General features: G+C 42.4%; 1 long non-coding RNA gene across 1 annotated transcript in view; it reads left to right on the top strand.

Annotated features, from left to right (window-relative positions):
* Window positions 1-9,626: 9,626 nt before the first annotated feature.
* Window positions 9,627-15,264, top strand: part of LOC115165040 (uncharacterized) — a 53,659-nt gene continuing 48,021 nt past the window's right edge. The window contains exon 1 of the long non-coding RNA XR_003870048.1: window positions 9,627-10,119. This is a non-coding gene — a long non-coding RNA (uncharacterized LOC115165040). The remainder of the gene's footprint in view (window positions 10,120-15,264) is intronic.

The following is a 15,264-nucleotide window of genomic DNA, read 5'->3' as shown; positions in this document are numbered from 1 at the left end:
CTCTCACAGCCTCTCTTTAGCACACGTACACATTCATTTACATGTTCTGCAACTCGAATGGACTTCTTCCCTTTTCTCACTTCATTGGCTGCTCTTTCAAGAAACTCAAGGGTGTGTGTGTGGGGGGGGGGCTGCTTGTTTTACATTTGTATACACGGGGCATGCAATCATCGTTTGTATGGGGTATGGTGGTGATAGGCTCAACTTGCCGCTGGCCAAATTGGTGCAATTTACCCCCAAAAGCAACCATGTTGTCTATATTAGCCCACAGAACTACAAGGATCCACTTTCATGGGTCATTCTTCTATTGAGATGCTAAATGCTTTCCTTTTTGACACCATGTAAAAAAACATTTTAAAACAGACACATTTTGATTTGTATTTATGCTAATTGGGATTTCTGCGGACATCGACGCTAGGGGGTTAAAATGACCAAAACGTGACAATACATGAACCCACAACCCTGGCATTGTAAGTGCCATGCTCTACCCACTGAGCCACACGGGACCACCATCATTGGTGTTATTAATCTAACTGGTGGCACTGTGTTATTATAATGGTAAACACGATTTAAAGTCATTAAGCTGCCGTATTAGTTTATTTAGAATGGGAAGACGTACCCAAATACATACATTTTCCCCCCCAAATGCCACCGTAATGCAAGAATGACCCTCATGTTAGGTTTAGGACCTCGTATTGTATCTTTCAGAGACCCCCAAATGATGTATAAAACAGTCTTAAAACGATCTACTTTGGTTTAGATACAAGCATCATGAAATCTCGAACACAAATGCATTTGATTTAGTGAATCTGTTTTTTTTTTTTGTTGGGGGTGGGGGGGGGGAGGGTGACCTAATTTAACAGTTTTATATATTGCGGTTTCTTCCTTCACTCCATGAAATGGATGACCTCTTCCTAAATATCTGGTCACATGATTCATTATGTGTCGTAGGTTTCGTAAAGAAAAGCTCGACTTACCCTACTCTCCGTTTTCCTTATTGTTGGTATACTCCTGTAATGTATGGAAAAACACAAGGCAAAAACCACAGTTGGATCTGCTCTACATGAAAATACTATCAAATAAAAGTAACCGAAACAATTGCTGGTAAACAAATATACTACGTACTAACTTCAGACTAACTGTAAACATAAACTTCAAAGTCACGAGTGATTCATTCACCTGCGTTCCAATACTCCACAACCGGTGGCAACGAGAGAAAAGAAGACTAGAATGTAAGTCAGTCTATTGGAGTTCATTTACTAATTGCCCTGTCTGGCCCTGTTCCGGCCCACTGTCGGGCCAGGTGTTTAAATCATGATGGTGCCCCAAGCCTGACTTGCTGCTGCACTGCAGTGGTTTGTGTGTGTGTGTGTGTGTGTTGGTGGGTGGAGAGTGTTAGTGAGGCGCGTGGCATCGTCGTCATGGAGATACATCACACCCACATAAAAAGACTCCCATGCACTTTTAATATCAGGGCTTTACTGCAATATTAAACAACCTGCAGGGAGATGGAGAGAGAGAGAGTAGGGTAGAGGGAGGAGGTAGAGAGAGTGGGTAGAGAGAGAGAGAGACAGAAAGAGAAGGGGTAGAGAGAGATAGGGAGGGGGAGTGAGACTAAAAAATAAAGCTGCTTTATGGGCCTGATAGATTGTGTTCCTATAAGGGGCCATGCTGCATTAATCTAGTAGTCGCTCGTATTCTCTGTGTTACCGTGAACCCTGCAGCTGTGAACCCATGAGGAGGCAGTGTCTTCTACATGGAATCAGTCATGAACCCTACAGCTGGGATCCCATGAGGAGGCAGTGTCTTCTACATGGAATCAGTCATGAACCCTACAGCTGGGATCCCATGAGGAGGCAGTGTCTTCTACATGGAATCAGTCATGAACCCTGCAGCTGTGAACCCATGAGGAGGCAGTGTCTTCTACATGGAATCAGTCATGAACCCTACAGCTGGGATCCCATGAGGAGGCAGTGTCTTCTACATGGAATCAGTCATGAACCCTGCAGCTGGGATCCCATGAGGAGGCAGTGTCTTCTACATGGAACCAGTCATGAACCCTGCAGCTGTGAACCCATGAGGAGGCAGTGTCTTCTACATGGAATCAGTCATGAACCCTACAGCTGGGATCCCATGAGGAGGCAGTGTCTTCTACATGGAATCAGTCATGAACCCTGCAGCTGGGATCCCATGAGGAGGCAGTGTCTTCTACATGGAATCAGTCATGAACCCTACAGCTGGGATCCCATGAGGAGGCAGTGTCTTCTACATGGAATCAGTCATGAACCCTGCAGCTGGGATCCCATGAGGAGGCAGTGTCTTCTACATTGAATCAGTCATGAACCCTACAGCTGGGATCCCATGAGGAGGCAGTGTCTTCTACATGGAATCAGTCATGAACCCTACAGCTGGGATCCCATGAGGAGGCAGTGTCTTCTACATGGAATCAGTCATGAACCCTACAGCTGGGATCCCATGAGGAGGCAGTGTCTTCTACATGGAATCAGTCATGAACCCTACAGCTGGGATCCCATGAGGAGGCAGTGTCTTCTACATGGAATCAGTCATGAACCCTGCAGCTAGGATCCCATGAGGAGGCAGTGTCTTCTACATGGAACCGGTCATGAAGCAGCCTTGGTAAAATATCAGAAAACAGCGTGATCTCAGTGAAGGCTCGGCTGGGATGGACAGATTGATTGGGAGGTCGGTGTGTGTGTGTTGTCATGACGTGGCCCTCTTTGGGTATAGCGAGTACCATCCCCCTCTCTCTCACCACCTCTCTCTCCCTCTCCTACACCCAGGTTCTGTTATCTCAGGTCGTAAATTCCTGGAAGAGACTCTCTCCTCATGGCCATGCAGTATAGAGAGAGAGTTTCACAGTAGAACAAAATAACTTCTTCTACATCACAGAACTTGAGAACTGAACAATATCTATGTTTTGGAGAATGTGTAAACAGCCACATTACCATCACTCTGTTTATACAGGACCCTCCGTTATGAGGTTTGCATCTAATTATTGTATAAAATGAATGAGTAAAGATGAAACTATTTGTGAAATGATGTAATGTGATTTTAAACCGTTAATGTGAGGGAATTGTATTCCCTTTAAAGTTTAACTAAGTCATTGGCCACGCCCCCATGAGCACAGACATTGATCTGTCCCTTTTCTACTGTTACGAATAAAAACCCCACCTGAAGAAATCCTCTTTTAGACCACGCCTACCTCGGTCAGCTGAGGGAGCGAAGGTTGTAGAGACCACAAAAAACCTTAGAATAAGCTAAGGTTGTAATGGTTGTTGAAACTCTGAGACTATCGATCCCGACAGAAGAAGAGCAAATCTTAGATACTAATTACTAGTTTGCAGCTAGAAATTATGTCAACCTGAGATGAGAGGACCGACAACCGCCGAAACATCTATTCTATAAGAATATTTCTGAATGGGACTCTGAAGTATCCATTCTAACCACGAAATACTTTTTGGAAGCAGATGGAGAGACGAGCAGATTAACTTTCCAACAGAAAGACGGAAGATTCCAACAGAGATCTCTGACGACACACTGAGTGTAAATATATATTGATTGCAATGATTCCCGAATGAGTGAGCGGGCATGTGCAAAGGATTAGCATTTCAATTAATATAATGATCAAATGTGTAGTGACTCTTTTCCGCCCTTCTCAATCCACACCCACTTCCCTTTGTCCACCAAGCCGTCATATCGGCTTAGCCCACTAGGGAACCTCCCCTATCATTTCCTTGTAACCGCATCTACTGTTTGTTTGTTTATGTGATTATTTAGTTAGTTAGTAAATAAATGATTAAGACAATTGATGTATGGATGATTCATAGTGAAGACTGGGTTCGTGCAGATAACCAACGATTTACGACGTTTAGAATGAGACTAAAGTGAGGTAAAGAATATTTAATTAATTAGAAGACTAATTGATCAGATATTAAAATATCTGAAGAGTTATATTAGGAAAATTATAACTTTGTAATCTTGAAGATTTTCCTTGGTGCCCCGATTTCCTAGTTAAGTACATTTACATGATTAGTTTAATCACGTAATAATCATTTCAGAGAATTGATTTGATAAAATAACAGTGTGGAGGTGATTAGAGAGGGGCAGCAGGTGCAACAGTAGGAAGTCATTCATATCAAAGGCTGTGACGCACATACACAACTCTGAAACCTGGGAGACACCAGTCAATGCTGCTTGGCAAACAGAGACCATGATGCACTGCTCATCATTCTGACACACACACCTGCTCATGGGGAGAGAGAGACACCGTGAGATTATTCTCTGGACCAAGGGCATTTTTATTATTCCAGTAATTTAAACAAGGGTGGAATTTAAATCCTAGGACAACAGAAGGGTGGAGTTTAGATCCAAGGACAACAGGAGGGTGGAATTTAGAACCTAGGACAACAGGAGGGTGGAATTTAGAACCTAGGACAACAGGAGGTTGGCGTTTTGAACCTAGAACAACAGAAGGGTGAAATTTAAAACCTCGGACAAGAGGAGGTTGGAATGTTGAACCTAGAACAACAGGAGAGTTGAATATAAAACCTTAGGACAACAGGAGGGTGGAATTTAGAACCTAGGGCAACAGGAGGGTGGAATTTAGAACCTAGGACAACAAGAAGGTGGAATTTAGAACCTATGACAACAGGAGGGAGGAATTTAGAAACTAAGACAACAGGAGGGAGGAATTTAGAACCTAGAACAACAGGAGGGTGGAATTTAAAATGTAGGACAAAAGGAGGGTGGAATTTAGAACCTAGGACAACAGGAGGGTGGAATTTAAAATGTAGGACAAAAGGAGGGTGGAATTTAGAACCTAGGACCACAGGAGGGTTGTTTTCAGAACCTTCATCAACAGGAGGGTGGAATTTAGAACCTAGGAGGTTGGAATGTTGAATCTAGAACAGCAGGAGGGTGGAATTTAGAATCTAGGAGGTTGGAATGTTGAATCTAGAACAGCAGGAGGGTGGAATTTAGAACCTAGGAGGTTGGAATGTTGAATCTAGAACAGCAGGAGGGTGGAATTTAGAACCTAGGACAACAGGAGGGTTGAATTTAGAACCTAGGACAAAAGGAGGGTTGAATTTAGAACCTAGGACAACAGGAGGGTTGAATTTAGAACCTTGGACAACAGGCTGTTAAAATGTTGAACGTAGATCAACCGGAGGGTGGATTATAAAACCTAGGACAACAGAAGGGTGGAATTTAGAACCTAGGACAACTGGACGGTGGAATTTAGAACCTAGGACAACTGGAGAGTGAAATTTAGAACCTAGTACAACAGGAGGGTGGAATTTAGAACCTGGGACAAGAGGAGGGTGGACAATAAAATCTAGGACAACAGATGGTTGGAATTTAGAACTTAGGATAACATTAGGGTGGAATTTAGGACCTAGGACAACAGGAGGGTGGCATTTAAAACCAAGGACAACATAAGGGTGGAATTTAAATCCTCGGACAAAAGGTGGGTGAAATTTAGAACCTAGGTTAACAATAAGCAGGATTTTAGAACATAGGATAACAGGAAGGTGGAATTTAGAACCTAGGACAACAGGAAGGAGGAATTTAGAACCTAGGACAAGAGGGTGGAATTTACAACGTAGAACAAAAGGAGGGTGGAATATAAAACGTAGGATAAATGGAGGTTGGAATTTAAAACCTAGGACAAAAAGAGGGTGGGATTTAATACCTAGGACAAGAGGAGGGTGGAAATAAGAACCTAGTGTCACGTCCTGACCCTAGTAAGATGTAATTTTCTATAGTAGAGTAGGGCAGGGCGTGACAGGGGGTGTTTTGGGTTGTTCTATGTTTTCTATTTCTATGTTGGGATTGTTTGGGGTTGATCTCTAATTGGAGGCAGCTGATCCTCATTGCCTCTGATTAGAGATCATATTTAAGTAGGGGTTTTTCTCTTCCTGTTTTGTGGGTTATTATCTTTTGAGTAGTGTGTTTTCCTCTCTGCGTCACGGTTTGTTGTTTTTGTGTTTTCAAGTATTTCAGTGTATTGCATTCAGTTTCACTTTTAATAAATATGTGGAACTACGAACACGCTGCATTTTGGTCCGCTCCTTCAAACAGCCGTGACACCTAGGACAACAGGAGGTTGGAATTTTTAAATTAGAATAACAGTAGGAATATAAAACCTAGGAAAACAGGAGAGTAAAATTGAAAACAAAAGGACTACAGGAGGTTAACATTTTTTAACCTAGAACAACAGAATGGTGGAGTACAAAACCGAGGACAACAGGAGGGTTGAATTTAGAACCTAGGACAACAGGAGGGTTGCATTTAGAACCTAGGACAACAGGAGGGTTGCATTTAGAATCTAGGACAACAGGAGGGTTGCATTTAGAACCTAGAACAACAAGAGGATGGAATTTAGAACCTAGGACAACAGGAAGGTTGCATTTAGAACCTAGGACAACAGGAGGATGGAATTTAGAACCTAGGACAACAGGAAGGTTGAATTTAGAACCTAGGACAACAGGAGGATGGAATTTAGAACCTAGAACAACAAGAGGGTTGCATTTAGAACCTAGAACAACAGGAGGATGGACTATAAAACCTAGGACAACAGGTGGTTGGAATTTAGAACCTAGGACATCATGAGGGTGGAATTTAGAACCTAGGACATCATGAGGGTGGAATTTAGAACCTAGGACATCATGAGGGTGGAATTTAGAACCTAGGACATCATGAGGGTAGAATTTAGAATCTAGGACATCATGAGGGGGGAATTTAGAACCTAGGACATCATGAGGGTGGAATTTAGAACCTAGGACATCATGAGGGTGGAATTTAGAATCTAGGACATCATGAGGGTGGAATTTAGAATCTAGGAAAAAATTAGGGTGTAAAATGAAACCTAGGACAACAGGAGGGTGGAATGTAAAACCTAGGACAACAGAAGGGTAGAATTGAGATCTTAGGACAACAGGAGGGTTTAATTTAGAACCTATGACAAAATTGGTTGGAATTTAACACCATGGACAACCAGAGGGTGGAATTTATAACCTAGTACCACAGGAGGTTGGAATTTAGAACATAGGATAAATGGAGGGTGGAATTTAGAACCAAGTACTAAAGGAGGGTGGAATTTAGAACCTAGAACAAAAGAAGGGTGGAATACAAAACCTAAGACAACCAGAGGGTGGAATTTAGAACCTAGGACAACAGGAGGGTGGAGCTTAGACCCTAGTACAACAGGAGGGTGGAATTTAGAACCTAGGACAACAGGAGGGTGGAATTTAGAACCTAGGACAACAGGAGGGTGGAGCTTAGACCCTAGTACAACAGGAGGGTGGGATTTAGAACCTAGAACAAAAGGAGGGTGGAATTTAGAACCTAGAACAAAAGGAGGGTGGAATACAAAACCTAGGACAGCAGGAGGTTGGAATTTAAAACCTAGGACAAGAGGACGGTGGAATTCAGAACATCAGGTGGATGGAATGTAAAACCTAGGTCAACAGCAGGGTGGAATGTAGAACCTAGGACAAAAGGAGAGTGGAATGTAGAATCTACGACAACAGAATGTTGGAATTTAGAACTTTGGAGAAAGGGATTGTGGAATGTCAAAACTTGGACAACAGCAGGGTGGAATTTAGAACCTAGAACAAAAGGAGAGTGGAATATAACACCAAGGACAACAGGAGGGTGGAATGTTTAACCTAGGACAACAGGAGGGTGGAATGTAAAACCTAGGACAACAGGAAGGTGGAATTTAGAACTTATGACATCAGGAGAGTGGAATTTAGAACCTAGGACAATAGGAGGTTGAAATATAAAACCTAGGAAAACAGGAGGGTAGAATTTAGAACCTTGGACAACATCAGGTTGTTGTTTTGAACCTTGAACAAAAAAATTGTTGAATATAAAACCTAGGACAACAGGAGGGTGGATTGTAGAACCTACGACAACAGGAGGGTGGAATTGAGAACCTAGGACAACAGGAGGGTGGAATTGAGAACCTAGGACAACAGGAGGGTGATATTTAGAACCAAAAACAAAAGGCGAGTGGGACATAAAAACCTAGGACAACAGGAGGTTGGAATGTAGAACCTTGGACAACAGAAGAGTGAAATTTAAAACCTAGAACAACAGGAGGGTGGAATTTAGAACCTAGAAAAACAATGGTAGACTAAAATCTAGGACAACAGGAGGGTGAAATGTAGAACCTACGACAACAGGAGGAAGACATACTGCTGGTCCTGCTATAACAGATGACATACAGCTGGTCCTTCTATAACAGATGACATACTGCTGGTCCTGCTATAACTGATGACGTACTGCTGGTCCTGCTATAACTGATGACATACTGCTGGTCCTGCTATAACAGATGACATACAGCTGGTCCTGCTATAACAGATGACATACAGCTGGTCCTGTTATAACAGATGACATACTGCTGGTCCTGCTATAACAGATGACATACTGCTGGTCCTGTTATAACAGATGACATACAGCTGGTCCTGTTATAACAGATGACATACAGCTGGTCCTGCTATAACAGATGACATACAGCTGGTCCTGCTATAACAGATGACATACAGCTGGTCCTACTATAACAGATGACATACAGCTGGTCCTACTATAACAGATGACATACTGCTGGTCCTGTTATAACAAATGACATACAGCTGGTCCTGCTATAACAGATGACATACTGCTGGTCCTGCTATAACAGATGACATACAGCTGGTCCTGCTATAACAGATGACATACAGCTGGTCCTGTTATAACAGATGACATACAGCTGGTCCTGCTATAACAGATGACATACAGCTGGTCCTGTTATAACAGATGACATACTGCTGGTCCTGCTATAACAGATGACATACAGCTGGTCCTGCTATAACAGATGACATACAGCTGGTCCTGCTATAACAGATGACATACTGCTGGTCCTGTTATAACAGATGACATACAGCTGGTCCTGTTATAACAGATGACATACAGCTGGTCCTGCTATAACAGATGACATACAGCTGGTCCTGTTATAACAGATGACATACAGCTGGTCCTGCTATAACAGATGACATACAGCTGGTCCTGCTATAACAGATGACATACAGCTGGTCCTGTTATAACAGATGACATACAGCTGGTCCTGTTATAACAGATGACATACAGCTGGTCCTACTCGGCTCGGGTTAATAGAACGCAGCTAAGGGAAACAAGATGATAATCTGTAAAGCCCCCGAACCCAGCAGGCGGCAGCACAGTTTATAAACCCATCTCTAACCCAACCTATCCCACTCCTCTAACCGGGATTAGATTAGCAACTCTGCCCTGTATGGAAGGCTGTAACAACACACTAGTGTGTGTGTGTGTGTGTGTGTGTGTGTGTGTGTGTGTGTGGCAGGGGAGGTAACACGTAGAGGTCAGATGAAACAATGTAAATTGCTTGTGTGAAAGGGGGATTTGCTTGGCTTTATTAAGTGTCTCTTTTAATTGGTCCGCCCTCCACAGCACATAGAAAGGGTGGCCTTGGTCGATGAAAAGTGCCTGGACCGGCTAGCCAGCGCAGTCCCCCCCCCCCTTGGATGGTCCCACCCTCTCGCTCTCTGCTCTTCCAGTCCCGTTCATTCAGTAGTAAAGAGACTGGCAGGTGATAGGAGAGCTAGCGCAAAGGCTATTCAGCTACACCGCCGTCGTTTCAGCTAGCGCACGCTTCTCTGTCACACACACACACACCATCATTCTGTACCATGTATTCTTTGAGGGACACGAGGAAGACGAGAGATTTGTGAGGGATGAAGAGGAGATTCTCCAGGAAGACAAAAGAAGTTAGAGGGAATCACTACAGTGGATGAAAGACAGCCGGGCTCGCCTGGCGGTGCTGGTGTGTGCATATGTGTGTGACTCCTGTCGGTGTTTGAAGTTAGTGAAGGACGACCAGCAGCGTTGCGTGTGTTTGCCCGGTTTCTGTCGGTGTGTGTGGTTCCTGTTGGTGTGTGTGTGTGTGTGTGTGTGTGTTGTCCAGTGCCGGACCAGGGTGCACCACTCTCCTCTCTCAGCTCGTACATGGCAAAGTTTCTAGCTGAGCTGCTGGGATGTACTCTTCCAGACAAGGGCAGTTCACCAGGGATGTTCCAGGTAAGACAAACAAGCAATTCCTTTTAACGAGTAGCTTTCTACCTTTCACTCATTGTGTTTTATTGTCCATAAGTGTGTGTGTGTGTGTGTGTATGTGTGTGTGTGTCTTTGTGTAGGCAGAGAGAGTATCTATTCTGAGTTTAGGTAGACATCCAGACAGACAGACAGACATCACTGGGTTTGCTATGGCAACAGGAGCTGTTGCTTTGTTCATGATTGTGATTGACAGTTGCTATGCCGTCTGTATTGATTCTATACAGAGTGGCTCATAATCTGTTTCCCAAATAGAACCCTATTCCATTTAAAGGGCACTACTTCTGACCAGGGCCCATAGGGATCTGGTCAAAAGTAGTACAATATAGGGTGTCTTTCAGTGATGGGGGGAATTGATAGTTACAAATCGCAATATTATGTTTGTACAATATTATATAGATATTTTACCCCTAGTATCGATTTCTAAAAAACAAAAAAAATGTCAATAGTAGTAATAATAATAATAGTAATAATATAATAATATTCTAACTATATATATACTATGTATACATGACCAATCAAACTTTTGGACACACCTACTCATTCAAGGGTTTTTCTTTATTTTTACTATTTTCTACATTGTAGAATAATAGTGAAGACATCAACACTATGAAATAACACATATGGAATCATGTAGTAACCAAAAATGTGTTAACCTGTTAGGGATAGGGGGCAGTATTTACACGGCCGGATAAAAAACGTACCCGATTTAATCTGGTTACTACTCCTACCCAGTAACTACAATATGCATATAATTATTGGCTTTGGATAGAAAACACCCTAAGGTTTCTAAAACTGTTTGAATGGTGTCTGTGAGTATAACAGAACTCATATGGCAGGCAAAAACCTGAGAAGATTCTGAACAGGAAGTGGCCTGTCTGACAAGATCTTGTACTTCTTGTCTCTGTTTATTGAAGACTGAGGATCTTTGCTGTAACGTGACACTTCCTACGGCTCCCATAGGCTCTCAGAGCCCGGGAAAAAGCTGAATGATGTCATTCCAGCCCCAGGCTGAAACACATTTGCGCTTTTGGCAAGTGGCCGATAAGAGGATAATGGGCTTAGGCGCGTGCACGAGTCGATCCCGGGCTTTATTTTCTGTCGTCTATTTACCTAAACGCAGATTCCCGGTCGGAATATTATCGCTTTTTTATGAGAAAAATGGCATAAAAATTGATTTTAAACAGCGGTTGACATGCTTCAAAGTACGGTAATGGAATATTTCGAATTTTTTGGTCACGAAATGCGCTGCGCTCGTAACCCTTATTTACCATTCGGATAGTGTCTTGAACGCACGAACAAAACACCGCTGTTTGAACATAACTATGGATTATTTGGGACCAAACCAACATTTGTTATTGAAGTAGAAGTCCTGGGAGTGCATTCTGACGAAGAACACCAAAGGTAATCAAACTTTTCTAATAGTAAATCGGAGTTTGGTGAAGGCTAAACTTGCTGGGTGTCTAAATAGCTAGCCCTGTGATGCCGGGCTATCTACTTAGAATATTGCAAAATGTGCTTTCACCAAAAGCTATTTTAAAATCGGACATATCGAGTGCATAGAGGAGTTCTGTATCTATAATTCTTAAAATAATTGTTATGCTTTTTGTGAACGTTTATCGTGAGTAATTTAGTAAATTGTTAGTAAATTCGCCGGAAGTTTGCGGGGGGTATGCTAGTTCTGAACGTCACATGCTAATGTTAAAAGCTGGTTTTTGATATAAATATGAACTTGATTGAACAAAACATGCGTGTATTGTATAACATAATGTCCTAGATGTGTCATCTGATGAAGATCATCAAAGGTTAGTGCTGCATTTAGCTGTCTTCTGGGTTTTTGACATTATATGCTAGCTTGAAAAATGGGTGTCTGATTATTTCTGGCTGGGTACTCTGCTGACATAATCTAATGTTTTGCTTTCGTTGTAAAGCCTTTTTGAAATCGGCCAGTGTGGTTAGATTAACGAGAGTCTTGTCTTTAAAATGCTGTAAAATAGTCATATGTTTGAGAAATTGAAGTAATAGCATTTCTAAGGTATTTGAATAACGCGCCACAGGATTCCACTGGCTGTTACGTAGGTGGGATGATTTGGTGCCACCTACCCTAGAGAGGTTAACGGTATAGTTACTGTAGTCTCTGATGTGGAGTCTTAACGGTATAGTTACTGTAGTCTCTGATGTGGTCTTAACCGTATAGTTACTGTAGTCTCTGATGTGGAGTCTTAACGGTATATTTACTGTAGTCTCTGATGTGGTCTTAACCGTATAGTTACTGTAGTTTCTGATGTGAAGTCTTAACGGTATAGTTACTGTGGTCTCTGATGAGGAGTCTTAACGGTATAGTTACTGTACTGTAGTTTCTGATGTGGAGTCTTAACGGTATAGTTACTGTGCTGTACTGTAGTCTCTGATGTGGAGTCTTAACGGTATAGTTACTGTAGTCTCTGATGTGGAGTCTTAACGGTAGAGTTACTGTACTGTAGTCACTGATGTGGAGTCTTAACGGTATAGTTACTGTACTGTAGTCTCTGATGTGGAGTCTTAACGGTAAGGTGACTGTGCTGTACTGTAGTTTCTGATGTGGAGTCTTAACGGTAAATTTGCTGTACTGTAGGTTCTGATGTGGAGTCTTAACGGTATAGTTACTGTACTGTAGTTTCTGATGTGGAGTCTTAACGGTAGAGTTACTGTACTGTCGTCTCTGATGTGGTCTTAATGGTATAGTTACTGTACTGTAGTCTCTGATGTGGAGTCTTAACGGTATAGTTACTGTAGTTTCTGATGTGGAGTCTTAACGGTATAGTTACTGTAGTTTCTGATGTGGAGTCTTAACGGTATAGTTACTGTACTGTAGTTTCTGATGTGGAGTCTTAACGGTAGAGTTACTGTACTGTAGTCTCTGATGTGGAGTCTTAACGGTAGAGTTACTGTACTGTAGTCACTGATGTGGAGTCTTAATGGTATAGTTACTGTAGTTTCTGATGTGGAGTCTTAACGGTATAGTTACTGTAGTTTCTGATGTGCAGTCTTAACGGTACAGTTACTGTAGTTTCTGATGTGGAGTCTTAACGGTATAGTTACTGTAGTCTCTGATGTGGAGTCTTAACGGTATAGTTGCTGTAGTTTCTGATGTGGAGTGTTAACGGTATAGTTGCTGTAGTTTCTGATGTGGAGTCTTAACGGTATAGTTGCTGTAGTTTCTGATGTGGAGTCTTAACGGTATATAGTTACTGTAGTTTCTGATGTGGAGTCTTAACGGTATAGTTACTGTACTGTCGTCTCTGATGTGGTCTTAATGGTATAGTTACTGTACTGTAGTCTCTGATGTGGAGTCTTAACGGTAGAGTTACTGTACTGTAGTCTCTGATGTGGAGTCTTAACGGTAGAGTTACTGTACTGTAGTCACTGATGTGGAGTCTTAACGGTATAGTTGCTGTAGTTTCTGATGTGGAGTCTTAACGGTATAGTTACTGTAGTTTCTGATGTGGAGTCTTAACGGTATAGTTACTGTAGTCTCTGATGTGGAGTCTTAACGGTATAGTTACTGTACTGTCGTCTCTGATGTGGTCTTAATGGTATAGTTACTGTACTGTAGTCTCTGATGTGGAGTCTTAACGGTAGAGTTACTGTACTGTAGTCTCTGATGTGGAGTCTTAACGGTAGAGTTACTGTACTGTAGTCACTGATGTGGAGTCTTAACGGTATAGTTGCTGTAGTTTCTGATGTGGAGTCTTAACGGTATAGTTACTGTAGTTTCTGATGTGGAGTCTTAACGGTATAGTTACTGTAGTCTCTGATGTGGAGTCTTAACGGTAGAGTTACTGTACTGTAGTCTCTGATGTGGAGTCTTAACGGTAGAGTTACTGTACTGTAGTCACTGATGTGGAGTCTTAACGGTAGAGTTACTGTACTGTAGTCTCTGATGTGGAGTCTTAACGGTAGAGTTACTGTACTGTAGTCACTGATGTGGAGTCTTAACGGTATAGTTGCTGTAGTTTCTGATGTGGAGTCTTAACGGTATAGTTACTGTAGTTTCTGATGTGGAGTCTTAACGGTATAGTTACTGTAGTTTCTGATGTGGAGTCTTAACGGTATAGTTACTGTAGTCTCTGATGTGGAGTCTTAACGGTATAGTTGCTGTATTGTAGTCTCTGATGTGGAGTCTTAACGGTAGAGTTACTGTACTGTAGTCACTGATGTGGAGTCTTAACGGTATAGTTACTGTAGTCTCTGATGTGGAGTCTTAACGGTAGAGTTACTGTACTGTAGTCACTGATGTGGAGTCTTAACGGTATAGTTGCTGTAGTTTCTGATGTGGAGTCTTAACGGTATAGTTACTGTAGTTTCTGATGTGGAGTCTTAACGGTATAGTTACTGTAGTTTCTGATGTGGAGTCTTAACGGTATAGTTGCTGTATTGTACTGTAGTACACACAACTCAATGCGATCTGTTTCCTACTGCTCTTTCTGCCCTCTGCCACTGTCCTGTATGGTGATTATACGTTGTTGAATCAACATTTGTCTAACGTTGGGCTAGGTTTCAGTACCTGGCTAGATGCACGTTTGACCTCATTGCAGCAGCTGCGGGAGTGTTTGAGGGTGTCAGCGGGTACAAATGAGAAATGGCTGACACGTGTGATTTGGGTCAGTGTGTCACACACACACGCACGCACGCACGCACGCACGCACGCACGCACACACACACACACACACACACACACACACACACACACACACACACACACACACACACACACACACACACACACACACACACACACACACAGCACCTGTGCAAACAGTGTTCTCAATTTCCGCTCCACAGGTTGTTGGACCTCACACAGCCCACTGGGCAAGAACTGGTTGAATCACTATGGTTTGCAAGTAATTTCTGTGATTATGTTGCATCAATGTAAAGGTCATTTAAAAAAAAAAAATTCACCTAACTTTTAACCTAAATCCAATGACATGATAACATTTGTTGTTGACTCAACCAAATGTACATCAAAACTAAATGTTGAGCTGACGGCTGTGCCTGTTGGGAGAGTACCAGTCAGTCTGTCACACACGATAGACACGGTCTCTTTCTGTCTCTCTCTCTCTCTCTCTCTCT

The sequence above is a fragment of the Salmo trutta genome, chromosome 27 (assembly GCF_901001165.1).
Source record: "Salmo trutta chromosome 27, fSalTru1.1, whole genome shotgun sequence".
Lineage (NCBI taxonomy): Eukaryota > Metazoa > Chordata > Actinopteri > Salmoniformes > Salmonidae > Salmo > Salmo trutta.
Note: the sequence above shows the minus strand (reverse complement) of the source record. Positions and strands in the feature narration are given on the sequence as shown.